This window comes from Mesocricetus auratus, unplaced genomic scaffold (assembly GCF_017639785.1).
Source record: "Mesocricetus auratus isolate SY011 unplaced genomic scaffold, BCM_Maur_2.0 Super-Scaffold_100023, whole genome shotgun sequence".
NCBI lineage: Eukaryota > Metazoa > Chordata > Mammalia > Rodentia > Cricetidae > Mesocricetus > Mesocricetus auratus.
In genome coordinates, this window is record NW_024429204.1 from 15,410,778 (window position 1) to 15,428,383 (window position 17,606).

A 17,606-nucleotide genomic window follows, 5' to 3' on the forward strand; every position below is an offset into this window, starting at 1 on the left:
TACCTATCCATGAGCATGGGAGATCTTTCCACCTTCTGGTGTCTTCTTTAATTTCTTTCTTTAAAGACTCAAAGTTCTTGTTATACAGGTCTTTCACCTGTTTGGTTAACATTACCCCAAGGTATTTTATATTGTTTGTGGCTATTGTACAGAGCGATGTTTCTCTGATTTCTTTCTCTGCCTTTTTATCATCTGTATACAGTAGAGCAACTGATTTTCTTGAGTTGATCTTGTATCTTGCAACTTTTCTGAAAGTATTTATCAGGTGCAGGAGTTCCCTGGTGGAGTTTTTGGGTCGCTTATGTAAACTATGATATCATCTGCAAATAATGAAAATTTGGCCTCTTCCTTTCCAATTTGTATCCCCTTGATCTCCTTTTGTTGTTGTATTGCTCTAGCTAGAACTTCAAGTACAACATTGAAGAGATATGGAGAGAGTGAGGAAATATGATTTTAAAAGCAGAAATTCCCAGGAACCTCAAAGCTTGCCTGTGACTACCATATAGTTCTGCTTCTGTTTTACTAATACCAGATTTTAGTTCTGAGCTAATGTGCAGAGGAGGAAAAACAGCACGAAATTCTGGTCTACACTAAGTCAAAATAGCAACCAGTTTTTGTTTTAAGTGGTTGATTTATTTAAAAAGTGACAATCAAATCAACCAGAATTCAAACTGCTTAACTTATAGTCTATAGATTGCTAAAGAATCTTGGTTCCCAATGGTTGATCCCCATGGAATCACAAGGAACATGTCCAAATTTGATCTTTTTCCAAGACATTTCCAAAGGTTTTTGTTGTTTTTCTGTGGAACCTATAATTTACGTAATCACTGGATAATTTCAGCTTCATGTGGATGTAGACAAAAAAATCTGCATTTTTCCTTTAGTTGTAATTCTCTCATGATTTCTCCTTCTTTCCCCTTTTTCTCTCCCCTCTCTTTTAGTCTTTATATTAGCATATATTCATTGTACCAAATAATGAGTTTCACTATTACATTTTCATGCATGATTATAATGTACTTTGAGCATACTAATACCCCATTACCCTCTTGATTCCAGTGATTATTAATTATGCTCCTATAAAATATTCCTGTGGTTCATTCTGCTTCTAGTCTACCCCCCTGCTTCAGTCTGCATTCTACCTTTCTTAAACTTCAAACCTATTGCATGCATGCTTTGAAAGCCTCTGACAGCTCTGTCATTTCCCTGTAATTCACACGCAGAGCTTCTGTACTCTCACAAGAAGGTTCTGGCTACAATGCCTTCCCTTTTCTCTTTTGTATATTCCCCCGCCAATGGACAGCTTGTTTCCTTGAAAAACCACTCAACTTCTGACTTACCGGTTTGGAGCTACCCATCTCTCAGTTGGTCCTTCCGTAACATGGTTTTATGCTTTTGACAAAAGTGGCCTCTTTCATGAAATCTCCAGTCATGTCCCTGAAGTACTGATGTCTTAATGTCTTTGTGAAACTGCTAATACTTGAATCTACACAAGTATTACTGACCCATCGGCTAGTCTCTAAGACTTATGTACAGAAACTGATAAAACTATAATTTCCAATTTGTCTCTGGATATTTTTATTGATCACCCTATTCAGGGATGCCACTAGAAAAGTGATGTTTGTCTATTGTGTGTTTCTCAGAAATTTCTGAATTTTTCTTTCTATTTAAAACCAAACTGTAGATACCAACTTTGAAGTCTGACTTGTTTCCCAGATGAAAGACTACAATTAAGGCAGACCAATAAAAGAACAAAGAGCCTTCCTTATCTCTTTGCTCTCTGAACCTTGTGTTCAGAAGCCATATGTTTTCAGAAAGAATAGTCAATAATAATAATTTTAATACAATCATCTCCCTCCATTATTATCATTTCCTATTCTCACCCTCCTTTGTTCTTTGGTAGAAATGCATTTATTACTAATAAAAGGTAGATAAAAGCAAAAATAAGGTATTGGAGATAGGATATACAAAACCATGGATGTAGAATTCTAGTATATAAAATTCCAGCTAAAGCTTGAACACTCAAGAAATAGGGGAGTTAGCCTCTTAGGTTTATATTTTCTAGAAGCACACTCTTCACTGGGACTGGCAGACCCAACCTGGAGAAAGGAGGGTGTTGCCCCTCAGCCCAGGGTTCTGTGGTTTCAGCTACAGTCTGATATTTTGATGAAATTGTGGTAGAAAAGAGTAGTTGTTGCCTTATTACTCACCCTTTCTCCTTTTAAAATGGCTTTATAATGTGAAAACTGACTTTAAAACCCTACACACATTTAATGTACAGTACACATGATTTGATGGGTTTTAATATGTGATTGCATAGGTCACATCACCACAATCAAGAAAAAGAAAGATAATAGAAACTGGACTGACCTCTTTATTGAGGTCTTAACAGAGAATTTTGGCACATAAATAATAGTCTTTGAAATTCCAAGGTAACATACACTCTACATTATTTGCCAACCTTACATTTATGTTGTGATCAAATACCATGTCCAGAGGCAAGTTAAGGAGGAAAGGGTTTATTTTGGCTTACAGTTCTGAGAGCCCGAAGCTGGCATATGACATTTTATTCACACACAGGAAGCAGAGAGACAGTCAGACAGACAGACAAAGAGAGAGAGGGCATGAAATAGGATGAGACTATAAACCCTCTCGGTGGTGGACTCTCTCCAGTGAGACTATTGCTCCTAAAGATTCCATAAACTCCCCAGATGTCACGGCCAGCTGGAGACCAAGCGTACAAATATGGGAGCCTGGAGAGGACATGTCTCAGCCAAGCCCCACAGCATCCATGACTGTGGGCACAGCGCGGGTGAAGGGCAGCTCTTCCTGTGTGGAAGGAGCTGAGAGGCTCAGCTCTTCCGGTGACCCACAATCCTCTCTCCTTCCGTCCCTTCAGAAAGGAGGGCTTTAAACAAACCGTTAGTTCTCGTTCCATTAACAAACTAAGCTGCCTTTTGTAATCAAAGTTAGGAACCGAATTTTAAATTACATCAGAAAAATAAATTACCACATCCATCAGTTTACACAGTGATGACCAGGGACCACTTTTCCTGTGCCTCCTCCTTCTCTCTGGTGAGAGACTGAAACCAGCTGTCCTGGAAAGATTGGGAAATGCCAAGTGGAATGCTGGTCATGCAAATACAGGTGTTAAACCACCAGCAGCTCCAAGTGTTGCTCTTTAAGCACTTTAAATTCCTTTACAGAGCTCCAAACTCTATGGTTTCTTTTCAACAGAATTCAATTATTCCTGGGATTCTCTTCTCTAACAAACTCAGCTTTGGTAATAGGAGAGAGAGAGAGAGAGAGAGAGAGAGAGAGAGAGAGAGAGAGAGAGAGAGAGAGAGAGAGAGAGAGAGAGAGAGAGAGAGAGAGAGAGAGAGAGAGAGAGAGAGAGAGAGAGAGAGAGAGAGAGAGAGAGAGAGAGAGAGAGAGAGAGAGAGAGAGAGAGAGAGAGAGAGAGAGAGAGAGAGTAATTGGGTCCCGGTCTCTCAAATTTTTCTGCCTAACTCCAGGCAGCTCTTTACTCTACCTGACTCCTTTGCTTAATCTCTTTATAAAATGGAAATAAAGTATTGTCTTTTTCATTAAATCTGTGTCTGCTCAGAGTTACGTGAAGCTATAGTTCAATATGTGTTAAATGATGCTAACGGTTGGCATCGTATCCCTTGCAAGCAACTTGAATGCTTAAGATGAATCCGATAAATAATCCCAAATAATTTGGATCCCTGGGGTAACTGCTTGATGGAAGAGTAACCAAGGTGCTCCCAAGTTAATTATCACTATCTAAAATGGGATAGAGAATTCACTTTTTTCAGCTTAATTTGTGGGATTGATTTTATGACTTCTAGGGTCTCCTTCACTGGTGAACTCCTTTTTAAAAAAAGGATAATCAATAAAAGAAAAACATGCCATTATTTTCACCTGGGTCCTGGTTATTTCTGCCTTTTTTTTTTCAAAATAAGTGCTGTTGTCATGGTAAACATCTTTCAAATTCAGATAGGATGAAAACATACATGCATAACATGCATAACTTTCCTCTTATAATATAAATACTTATAGGTAGCAATATTCATTATCACGGTCTTTTATATGTGTTGTGTGCTATCCCAAAGCATTGCAGAATTCCATGTTCAAATATTAAAACAGAAAGTCTGCATGAGACATGCAGTTATTTTCACTTGAGCTTCTCTGGTTAATAATCCATTTGATCTAGAATCTTTTGGTTGCTATGTTTGAAATTTGACTCATTTGCTGCCTTAAGGAGCTGCTATAAAGTTTGCGATCCTGCAGAAATCATATTTTATTGCAATTTTATTTTGTGATAATACAGAAAGTGTGGTCTGTTTTGCACAATGACTGAGTCGGTGATATGGAGTGATGCCTCATTTATCCAGGGTGGCTGTGTCATGAGGTAGCCTTTGCTGTGATCTGTCCTAATAACCAGGGCTTATTCCCTACACACTTAAAAAAAAAGCTTTATTCGGTCTTTCTTTGTGTATGTGTGTGTGTGTGTGTGTGTGTGTGTGTGTGTGTGTTGTAGTATGTGCACATGTGTGGAGGCATGTGCATACACATCTGTGAAAGTGTGAAGGTCAGAGGCTGATGTTAGGTGTCTTCCTTAGTCATTCTGCACCTTATACATTGAGGCTGGGTCTCTCGCTTGAACACAAAGCTCTACAGCTTGACCCAGGGATCCCCAGTGTCTGCCTCCCAAATGCAGGGGTGGCAATGGTCAGGCAGCCCCACCTGCCAGGAATTTCTGTGGATGTTGGGTTTCTGAAGTCCAGTTCTCATGCTCCTGCCTCACGCTTCACTCACCAACCTTTTGTGCATCCCATCCCTATCCCACATACAGATCAGACCTTGTGTTTTGAGACAGGGTCTCTCACTGAACCTAGAACTCATCAATTCTGCTAGCCTTGGTGACAAGGCCGGGTTCTGCTTGCCCCCCCCAACACACACACACACACACACACACACGCACACACACACACACATACACAGTGCTAGGGTTACAGATGCAAGCCACTGTACCTAACTCTCATGTGGGTGTTAAGGATTCAAACTCAAGTCTTCGGGCCTGCACAGCAAGTATTTTATCCACTGAGCCATTTCCCCAGCCTTCTGAACTGATTTTGATAGAGACTGTTCACATGTATTAGACAACTCACAGCCAAATCAAATGTATGCTGGAGTCAGGGACCAGCTTCTAATGATGAAGTCATCACCGTGTTAGCCATTTCAGGGGACGCCACCATGGTCAGACAAGAATCTGGGAGGGGACGAGACAGTGGTTCTTTGTGAAATGCTTCTGGCTTGAGCTGTATTTTGTCTTGTTTCTACAATAATCTGTATTTCCTTTCTGGCTATTAGTTGCTATTTTTATCATTATTCAATGCTTTGGATCCAAATATTTTCCCCTTCAGTTTTTCTCACATAATTTAATGTTACAGTGGCAACTTGGCATGTGTGATACAGGAGTCCCAGGCTATCAGTAAATATCCTAGTTACTTGGTTCTTTGCCAAAATCTGGCAAGGTGGCAGAGTCCACCACCAAGCATGTGATATTCTTATCCCACTACCGATTTTTTAATCTCAGAATGTAACTCTGACAGTGGACCCACAGCTCATTTGTACAGTCCTTGGGGCCAGGACACTCATTTTACTCTTAATTGGATTCATTAAACTATGGAATACAGGATGCTGATTGTATGAAAAATTTTGTGTGGTTTGTCTATATTGTATCTTCCAACCTTAGGTAAAAAATCTACATTGAAATGTTAATGTAATGTGATACTTAAAATTTCTGACATTTGGCATTATGTTGGCTGAACTTTCCCTCCAAAAGAATGGACTGTCTTGCCTGAGGCTTTACTGTAAGTAAGTAGGGAAATTTCTTGTTTAACTCGGGACCCTGACTAGGAACCTGCCTTTGCCTCCATTATTCTATTTTCCTGGCTTACAGTTCTTTCATAGATATATTCTTCTAGACTGGGTAATTTGTGAGTAGCATCTCTAGTCTTATCCCAAAGCCAGGTTGTGGCCTTTATTCTTTTACTTGGCTTGTCCAGTAACTTATTAATATTCCTTAAGCTGTATATAGGTCAAATTTTTCCAAGCTATATCAAATAATCTCTTTCCTTTGACAGGCAAAGGAGTTTTCATTAGAGAATAATTTCAGAAAAGAAGCACAAAGGCACTTTATATTTAATAATTAAATGACTCTGACTCACTCCGATATTTATTCTAATTTATTTTTCCCTAGTAATGCTGGGTTATCTCAATTTTCCTGATCCTGTGAAACTCACTTCTGAAGCCCATCTCTCCTTGTGACATTAATTTTTTCCGTGTCAGATTCCTGATTTGCTCAGGCATTACAAACACTGCTTCCCTCTGCCTGTGTGGTTCTGCTGTCTCTCCCAAGCATTCTCCAAACTTGTAATATGCCCATGACACTTGGACACAGTTGGAAAGTGAGGTCAGCAGTTCTTGTACAGTGTGCTAATACCAACTCTTGCTTAGCACACTGTGCCTGTAGAGGGGCTTGTACAGGGCACAGTCTTGTATATCTTACCTGAACCCCAATTCTCCCGGGAATGATAAGATCTGCTCTGTGTCTGGTGAGTCACCAAGGATTTTGTTCCGTGTGACACTATTTTCTCAGAGCTAACTTTTAGAAGCACCGCTTCTTGAGCTATGAGAAAGTAAGGGCAAAAGTCACTCTGTGCTCAATGCAAACATTTATTTTTCTTTGTGGCACTGGTGAAAATCTGGAATGAATCACAGTTTATCCGTAAGCTGTATTACCTATAAACATAACACGGAAATGAAAAAGTATACTCCAATGCCAATACTTTATGGTAAAATATATGCACTAAAGAGTGAATAATATGTATGCATGCAAATCTTAGAAAGAAATAATAAAGTTCTCATGCTTGCCAAAGAGTAGCACATTCAGAGTCATGATGGTTTAACACCCTTCACATTCCTTCAAACACGCTTTCCTGTCTCCTTTCTAAAGGGACCCACCATACTAAAATCTATCTTTCCCTTTCTGTATCTGACTTGCTGCCATTTCATGACATGCCATACCAACATGATTTCTTAAACAGAGTTTTGTTTGATAGTTGCCTTTTTAATGTAGACAAGTAAAATCTATGCATAAGGTTTCAGATGGGTTTTGTCCTTCCCCTTATTGTAAGATTCACCCCTGTTGAAACAAAGGTTGTATGTCATACTTCAGTATTTGTTTATTAATGTGTAACAACGGAAGAATCCAGTCAATTAGTGGTGGACAATTCAAGTTGTTTCTATTTTCTGCTGTATTCACTGCTGTATGAACGTCGTGTGTTTTCTGCTATTCAGGCATTAGGATTCCTCACTAGTGTATCTCTAGGAGCAAAATGATGGTTACGGAAAACAAGTTACCCACATCTCTACTATACCTTACCCACAAGATATTCAAGTTTCTCTTCCTGATAGCCTTATTACACTTGGCAATACACATTTTATCTGACCTACTGGTAGGCATGGAATGATGTCTCATTGAGTTTTTCATTAGCATCTTCCTGATTCATAATGAAACTGAGCATCTTAGCTCATATTTCCATCATTTGCATTTTCCCCTTCTGTAAGATATGCTTGGTTTTTGTTCTTATTTTCGTTGTATTGTTCATTGTTTTGTATGGTATCTTCAACTGCTTTCTATTACTATGACTGAACACCTGAGGCTAGGTGATTTATAAAGAAGTTCATTTAGTGCATAGTTCTAGTAGCTGGGGGCTCCAAGAGCATGGTAATAGCATTTGCTCAGCCTCTGGTGTGCTATAGTATGCAGACTATCATGAAGCAGGTGTGCTAACTTGGGCCTCTTTTTCTATCTTACAAAGCCATTGGTACACACATGGTGGCACCACCCTCATGACCTCATTAATCCAAATTACCTCCCAAGGGCCCCATCTCACACTAACTTTAACATATGAATTTGAAGATTAAGTTTCAAGCACATGACCTTTCTGAGTGGGGGACACGTTTAAACTACAGCAGACACAAATTATTAATCATTTCCATGAATTGCAAATACCTTCTTTCAGTATAAGACTTTCTTTTCACTGCCTATATAGTCTTTTTTAAATCTATAGTCTTCTTAAATTTAAATATACAATACTACTACCAGAAGTTTGGATATTTTGTTTTTCTGATGAGAAAATTCTTTAGTTCATAAGATTATCCTCCCAGAAATTTCTCTAGTCTGGGAATACTGCATTCACTCTTACATATTTTATTTGCTTAGAACTAATTATGAGGTACAGTGTGAGATACAGAACCAATATTTAGTTTTGTGCTGCATGAACAATGAATTGTCTCAATCATATGGTATCAGTAGCATATCTTTCCCTTGATCTCCAGGCCATCTGGGATAACCAAGGTTCTATATGTTGGGGGCCCGTTTCTTAGCTTTAGTTTGATTCAGTTTGTATATTCCTCCAGCAAATCACACTTTTGTAATCACAGTGGCTTTGAATAAGGTCACACGTCATGAATCAAGGCTCTTTCCGTGCATGAAAGCATTGGTCTTTGGACATATGTGCATTACTTCATGGTAGGCTACCACTTCAAAATCACTTATTCAAGTACGGAGTATTTATAGCTAAAAATTACTCTTTTAGAATGTCTTCAGTAAGAGAAACGCTTTAATCTCATTGACAATAAGTGTAAAGTAGAACAGAAGAAAAAAGGAGTAAAGAGATGGCTCAGAGGGCAAAAGCATTTACTGTACAAGCCCGACAACCTTAGTCCAATCCCAAGATCTTACAGTAGAAGGAGAGGACAGGACACCTGAAAGTTGTTCTTCAGCCTCTATTTAAACACCACACACTTGCCTCCTGTACACACATGCACACATACACACGTGCATTCACACACACACATGCACACACGTGCATTCACACACAATAATGAATAAGATAAGCAACTTAAAATAAAGAAAGGATACACCATTAAACAGTAACCAAATGAACGTTTTATATTAATATCAAACAAAGCATATTTTGTAGTGAAAAATTGCTACTGCAGGTAAACAAAGGCATTTTGGCATTTTGGCATTTTGTAGTGATAAAAAGGTCAGTCCTTCAAAAAATTTAGGCATTATGATCATATAAATATGTTATAGAAGAATCCAAGAAAGTATGTGGCAAAAATGAGTGGAAATATCGAGGAAAATGGAAAATTGAGTTCACAACCCTCAGTACGAGAAAGAACATCTAGAGAGAAGGCCAATGAAGAAATGGAAGACATATCTGATTACCAGCGTTGGTACTGTTATATCTTGAGATTATTGTTGAGTACAGCAATCAGCATGGATACTTTGAAAAAAGACAATGGCTTATTTCCTGAGTAGTGCAGAAGTTGATGGTGCATAATTTAACTGTGCTCCTTGGGTTCATATGTAATTTAAAACTTTGAGGTGTTTATTTCTGGGATTTCCCATTTAATATTTTTGAACACCAGGTAATTATGGGTAATTGACATCACAGGAAATTAAATCACAGATATGTACAGACTACTACATATAAATATGTTCTTCATTACAGTTAAAAGCTTTTATTTGCTAATTTGTACCATTAATACATTTAAAAGAAATGTGTAGTATTTAATAAATTGTTTGTGTATTCTGTATACCAGAATGTATGAGAAATATTTGCAATTCAACAATAAAAATGCAAACAATAGAATCTTAAAATGAGCAAATATTTTGAACACTGGTGTCGGTGTAGAAATGGGCCAATAAACAAATAATGTTAAAAATCTTCACATTAGAAAATGCAAAACTAGAGAGACCTGGGATTGGCATGTGAAGCAACCTTGTTTCTAATTTAAATTTAAAAAGAAAAAGAAAATGCAAAACTACAGTGTTACACCACTTCATACTCAAGAATAGCTGTGATAAAAAGAGAAAACATCAAATTTTGAGAAGGTGAAGAAAACAAGAGCATCCTCCAGTGCTGTGGGTGTGAAAACTTGTGCAGCTGTTTTGAAAATAATGATTTGATGAATTCCTAGAAAGTCAAATGTAAAACTATAAGACCTGCCAATACTACCTCTACTTGTATACTCAAGCCTATCAGCTAGATGAATAAGTATACCACAAACATAACCATTTTTAATCTGTGTATCCTATATGCCTTCATATAGAGAGCCATAAATATGCCTACATAAAACTTATGTCAATTTTCATAAAAAATAATATTCTTAGTAGTGTGAAAGTTTTAATAACCTGAATAGCTTCTACCCAATAATTGGACCAATAAAATCCAGCATAGTTTCATTGTGAATGTTTTTTGACCTTATTATTTTAAGATGTACTGATATAGGCTACAAATAGACTATGTTTGACACTATTGTGCCAAAGTGAGAAACCAGAGTCAAAGGTCACACATTGTAGGATCCCATTTGAAAGAAGTTTCCCAGAAAAACACACCCATACAAAGAGGGATCAGTGGTTACTAAATATGAAAGCAATTGGCCGAAGATTTAAGCATTGCTGCTCACGCTTCAGGGTTTCTTTTGAAGGTAATGAAAATATAGAATTAAAGTGACAATAATTGCACTGTTTGTTGATATGGTAAAGAACGTTAAATTGTCAGTGATGAAACTTATAGTATGGGAATCATATATTCTCAATTAATAATCAACTTTTGACACCCAAGAGGCAGAAACAGAGGATCAAAGCCAGCATGGGCCACATATTAGTTTTCAAGCCTTGCCTGTGTATGGTCACATCTCAGAAAGCTTCAAGATCCTCTCAGACACGTTTGGTGTCCTTCACAAATTTTTACTCTCATCTATCATCTGCTAATATTTTTCTAATTCCTTAAATTTATGCATATGCTTCATTACTTTAAGTCCTCATTGTTTTCTAACATTAACATGTAAGACTATGTAATTGCCTATAGGTACTGCTTCAGCTATTAACCTACACATTTTAGTAGTTAATAATTTAATTGCCCATGGTTTTGAACACATTCCAACTTTCCTCATTATTTATCCTTTTATCCAAGAGTTATTTCAAATGGATTTTAAATGTATAAGCATATCAGTTTCCCCATTATTAAAATTTTGATTTTTACCTAATTGCAATTTTGTCAGTTGTGGAATAATGTCAGCCATTTGCTATATGCAATTCTAAACTATCAGGGGTGTGAACTCTCCCCTCCCCCCCCACACACAAATGTCCTTGTCACATAAAGCAATGCTCAGCACACTATCTGGGTAGCTATTCTCCAAGTCACAACCTAGGGAATCTAAGCACTATCTACCTAGTAACTTTGCTTGGCCAGGTATCATAGAACAGTTAGCGATATAGAGCTAGCTGAGAGAGAGAGGGAGAGAGAGAGAGAGAGAGAGAGAGAGAGAGAGAGAGAGAGAGAGAGAGAGAGAGAGAGAGAGAGAGAGATGGAAAGAGAGAGATGCATTATATTCACCTATGCTCCTTTCACCAAAACAAACCCATCCTGCCTGTCACTGGAGTTACTTTTGCCACCGGGTCCCACTGCCCCTCTCAGCCCCAAATAGACACACTGATAATTACATTAATTGTAAAACTGTTGGCTGATGGTTGGGGCTTCTTATTGGCTATCTCTATCTCAGTTATTAACCCACTTCTATTAATCTATGTATTTCCACATGGTCTTGGCTTACCAGACAACGCCCGGATTTTTTACTTGTTTGACATCTACATGGGGTCTCTTCTCAGTCTCTCTCTGCCTACCTTTCCCAGAATTCTCCTTATCTCCTAGTCCCACCTATCTTCCTGATTCTATGGGCCAAACAGTGCTTTGTTCTTCAACCAATAGGAGAAACATATATACAGAAGTACATCACCCATCACTTCTCAGCTCCACACTGAAGACTAGAGATAACAGCACAGCTGTGGCTGTCTAAGAGTCTGCAGAACTAGAGCACCTGGCTAGTCTTCACCAATCTAGTCTTCGGAATATGTTGAGCACAATTTTGAAGGTTAACCATTAGAATCTTTTATGTTTCACTGAAAAAAATATGCTTATAGGGAATTCGAGGGATAAATTAGTGGTTAAGATCACTGGCTGCTCTTCCTGATAACTGGGGTTTGATCCATAGTATCCACGTGGTGGTTCACAACTGTCTGTAACTCTAGTTCCAGAGGAGCTAGTGGCCTCCTTGGTCACATGTTGTGCAGACACGTGGGCAGGCAAAACATTCATATACACAAAATAAAAAATTTTAATTATAGAGTGGATTTTTCAACATATGTAAGAGAGATCGAGAGATACCAAAATTGTCCATCATGGTGCACCATGAATGCCTATCAGGTTCTGTTAAAATATTCTATACTCATACTGAATTTCTCATGTACTTTATCAACGAATTGAGAAAATATCTCCATCCCCTACTTTGACAGCAAAGTTGTGCTTTTTTATCTTAATATTTGTTGTATTTACGTGACACTATTGGATTCTGGCAGCTTTAGAATTATTAAATCTCCTTGATAAGTTGACTATTTTATTACCACTGTATCTTAATAATAATATTCCCTTCCTTACCAAATATGTGCCAAATATTGGCACAATTAATCATATCAGCTCTTCTAAGCAAACACTATAAACACAATGACAAATGACGTTATGTTTGTGGTACCATTAATTGACATTAACAATATAACTTGGTGATTCTAAATTTAGAACTTTGACATGTGACCTTTCACGCCTGGCACTAACGTATCACATTCAAGAGCACCTGAAATCTCTATCAGTTTCTCCACATACCTGATGACCACAAATTAGTATAAATCAAGCCCATGTCATCATTTATGCCAGATAACATAAAAATATGTTCATTTAACACCACACAAAAAAACCTTTCTAATTAGCCAGCTGATCCAATAAACAATTTAACTGGTTTTGAAGTCAGCATTTCATAATATAAAAGCAGGTCTAAATATTTTCTTTGCTCTGTGTCATATAAAATAAGCTTTGACACAAACATCAAAGTAAACCCTGTCCTTCCACTGCTCCTTTTCTGGACTTAGAATGTAAGCTGCAAATATCAGCCTGCCTTGTCAGTAGCTTCAACCTCTCCACTTTGTCTCATTGCTCTTCATTACCTGCACACATTGACCCGAGTTTCTTTTGCAATTTTGGACACACTATAGAACCACAATGCCTTTCATCTCCTATGGTCCTTTGAAGTAGGAAAATTACTTGTAGGCATATTAGTAGATCCTCAGTAGCTATTTCTTGAACTGAATTTTCCTCTTTGATAGAGGTTGAGCAATGAGGCAATCATGAGTTTTCTAAGTACGGCATTGATAACTCTGAAAGCTGAATCTCTCCGGGGTTTTCAACACACATGTTTTTATGTCTGCTGCAATTGCCATCATTTTTGTGTGCCAAGACTGCAGTCAATGGAGTCTTTTCCCTCCTGTACACAAAGCACGCAAGGATGCATGCAGATATCTATGTACGAAGAGACCAATCCATTTTTAAAAGCTGAATAGATGTTAGGTCCATTTGAGACATAGCATCCATTAGTTCCATTATTTCTCTGTTTAATTTCTGTCTAGATGACCCATCTATTGGTAAGAGTAGGATGTTGAAGTCTCCCACTATTAATATTTAGGGTTTGATATCTGATTTAAGCTTTAGTAATGCTTATTTTACAAGTGTGAGTGATCTTGAATTTGGAGTGTAGACGTTCAGAATTGATACATCATCATCGTGGATTTTTTTCTTTGATGAGTATGACATGCCCTTCTCCATGTCTTTTGATTAATTTTTGTTTGAAACAAGATACACAAGCTTGCTTCTTAGGTCTGTTTGTTTGGAAAATCTTCTTCTGATCTTTTACTCTAAGGTAATGTTTGTCTTTTATGTGGAGTGTGTATCTTGAATGCATGAGAAAGATGGATCCTATCTTCATAGCCGTTCTGTTAGCCTGTCTTTTTATTGTCAAATTCAGCCCATATATATCGAGAGATATTAATAATAAGTGGATGTTAATTCCTGTTATTTTGTTGGTGATGGTGGTGATAGTGGTAGTGGTATATGTGTGAATGCGTGTTTCTCTTCTTTGGGCGTAACGTTTAGTGTTTCTGCCCACCAGGTGTCTGGGTCCTGTTGCAGTTTTTGGCCCCAAATTACACACAAGACACTATATTAATTATGAAGCTGTTGGCCATTTCCTTGGTTTCTTATCAGCTAGCTCTCACTTGATTATTAACCCATAATTACTAATATATATTTTATAAGGTCTTATATTTTTGAGGACGCACTCCTGAGCACCTGTTGCTCCCGGGAGATCACAAGGCGACCACCCTCTTCACTACATTTCCCAGAATCCTCCTAGATTCCTAGTCCCACCTATCTTGCTTCCCTATTGGCCAACGGTGCATTATTAGCATATACACAGAAGGACTTCCCCCATCATTTGGGTTTTCCTGCTGTGGGATTATGTATTGCTTGTGTTTTTGTAGGTGTAGCTAACTTACTTGGTTGGATGCAATCCCCATCAAAATTCCAACACAATTATTTACAAACTTGAAATATGAATACTCAACTTCACATGGAAAAACAAACAGAAAACCAGGATATCTAAAACAATCCTGTCCAACTGAAAAAAAATTGCCTGAGCCATCACCATCCCTGGTCTCATGCTCTACTACAAAGCTATAGCAATAAAAACAGCATGGCATGGGCATAAAAACAGATAAGTGGATCAATGGAATTAAATGGGAGACTCAGAAATAACCACACACCTAGGGACACCTGATTTTTGACAAAGAAGCCAAAATTATACAATGGACAAAAGAAAACATCTTTAACAAGTGGTGCTGACATGACTGGATGTCAGCATACAGAAGAATGCAAATAGATCCATAGCTATTACCCTGCACAAAACTCAAGTCCATGTGGATCAAAACTTCAGCATGAATCCAGTTACACTGAAGAGAAAGTGGAAAATAGCCTTGAACACGTTAGCACAGGAGACAGCATCATCAATAGAGCACCAGTAGCACAGGCACTAAGACTGACAATTAATAAATGAGACCTAATGAAAATGAAAGTCTTATGTAAGGCAAAGGAGACCATGAATAGGACAAAACAGCAGACTACAGAGTGAAAAGACCTTCACCAACCCCACATCTAACAGAGGGCTGATCTCTAAAACATATAAAGAACTCAAGAAACTAGACATCCGAAAACCCCAAATAATCCAATTTAAAAATGGGGTACAGGTCTAAACAGAGAATTCTCAACAGAAGAATATCAAATGGCTGGGATACACTTAAAGAATTGTTCAACATCCTTAGCCATCAGGGAAATGCACATCCAAATGACTCTGAGATTCCATCTTACACACGTCAGAATATCCATTATCAAAAACACAAATGACAGCTTATGCCTGAGACGATGTGGATAAATGGGAACACACCTCCATTGCTGGTGGGAGTGCAAAATTATGCAGCCACTTTGGAACTCTATATGACTGTTTCTTAGAAAACTGAGAATCAATCTACCTCAAGACCAAGCTATACCACTCTTGGGCACAGGTACATACCCAAGGGATGCCCAAAGATACCACAAGGACATCGGCTCAACAATGTTCACAGCAGCTTTATTTGTAATAGCCAGAACCTGGAAAAATCTAGAGGTCCCTCAACTGAAGAATGGATAAAGAAAATGTGGGACATTTAGACAACGGAGTACTGCTCAGGTGTGATAAGCAATGACATCAGGAAATTTGCAGGCAAATGGAAGGGACTAGAAAAAAAGCCATCCTGAGAGAGATAATTCAGACCCAGAAAGATAAATATGGTATGTATTCATTCCCTCATGAGTGGATATTAGTTGTAAAGTAAAAGATAGCCATGCTACAATTCATAGACTCAGAGAAGCTAGGTAACAAGGAGGGTCCATGGGTGATGCATGGATTTCCCAGGGGAAGGAAAATAGAAGAGAGCTCCTGGTGTGGACTGGAGGCAGGTGGGGATGTAAACGAGGGATCAGGTTAGGGGGTAGATGGAGTACTAAAAGAGATGACTGGAAATGGGGGGCATTTTCAGGATCTGGTAGAAAGCTGATACAAGGGATCGTCCCACGAATCTACAATAATGACCCCAGCTAAGACCCCTTACAACAGTGGATAGCCTGAACTAGCCCTCTCCTGTGATTGGATTGGTGACTACCAAAATTGTCATCAGAGAGCCTTTATGCAGTTACTGATGGCAAGACATGCAGAGACCCACAGCCAAGGCTGAGTTCAGGGAATCCTGCTGAAGAGAGGGAGGAAAGATTATAGGAGCAGAGGGGTCAAGAACATCCCCCCCAAAAAAAAGACAAAAATAAAAAAACTCACAAAAGCCGGGCAGTGGTGGCGCACGCCTTTAATCCCAGCACTCGGGAGGCGGAGGCAGGCGGATCTCTGTGAGTTCGAGGCCAGGCTGGGATAGCCTCCAAAACAATACAGAGAAACCCTGTCTCGTAAAACTAAAAAAATAAAAAACCCCACAAAAACAACCAGCTTGGCTCGAAGGAACTGACAGAGTCTGAACCAACAACCTGGAATCCTGCATGCATCTGGTCTAGGCCCTCTACAAATATGTGACAGTTGTGTAGCTTGGTCACCTTGTGGGATTCCTAACAATGGGAGCAGAGGTTGTCCCTAACACTTTGGCTGACTCTTGGGACTCTATTCCTCAGACTAGATTGGCTCACTCAGCCTTAATACAGTGGGCAGGGGGAGCTGCTTAGTCTCACTGCAACTTGATACGCCATGTTTGTTGATATTCCTGGGTGGTCTGCCTCTTTCTGAACAGAAATGGAGGAGGAGTGGATTGAGAGTGGGGTGGAGTGGGGGAAGGGGAGGAGAGAGGAAGGGGAAATGCAGTTGGGGCATAAAATAAATGAATAAATTAAAATTTTAAAAAGCTGAAATAGATGGCCCAAATTAAGTTATAGCTGATTGATACTTAGGGGCGTCCTCCCAAAACTGCCTACACAAGTTATCACCCAGATTTATTGAGCTTTTCACTGATTGAGATTTGATGGAATGTTCATTTTTTATTTGCTCGGTTCTCACCTTTTCGATTCTGAGCTAGTCCATGGACTGTCCCCAGCCGTGCTGAGCTCTGTGACTCTGCTGGTCTTGTTGAAATGATCTATTTCTACGGCAAGACTGCCAGCTTGAGGTAGTCTCCTGCCTGCTGAGCCATTTGCAATGATGGATGGTACGAGGAGAGCAACACTTTCCAATTTGGCATCTTTTAGGCATTAACTGGGTCTTTTATTCCACATCCTTTCAGTCCTGCCCTTATTTTTCTGTGAACTCATTGACTTCTAGACAAGAAAATGACATATTTCCTTAAAGAATCCCCCCTAGCTAAGAGTTGGTGTCATTTTTAAAAGAACCTTTTAGAAAAGTCAGAAATGGCTCTTAAAACCTGATGTTCTTTTATTAGAAACAAAGAACTTTTGTTAAAATATGTGAAGAAGGGTTTGTCTGCCTGGTAATATAGTATGTGATTTAGGGAAACCACCTGAACCTTGAAATAGACCATTTAATGAAAATGG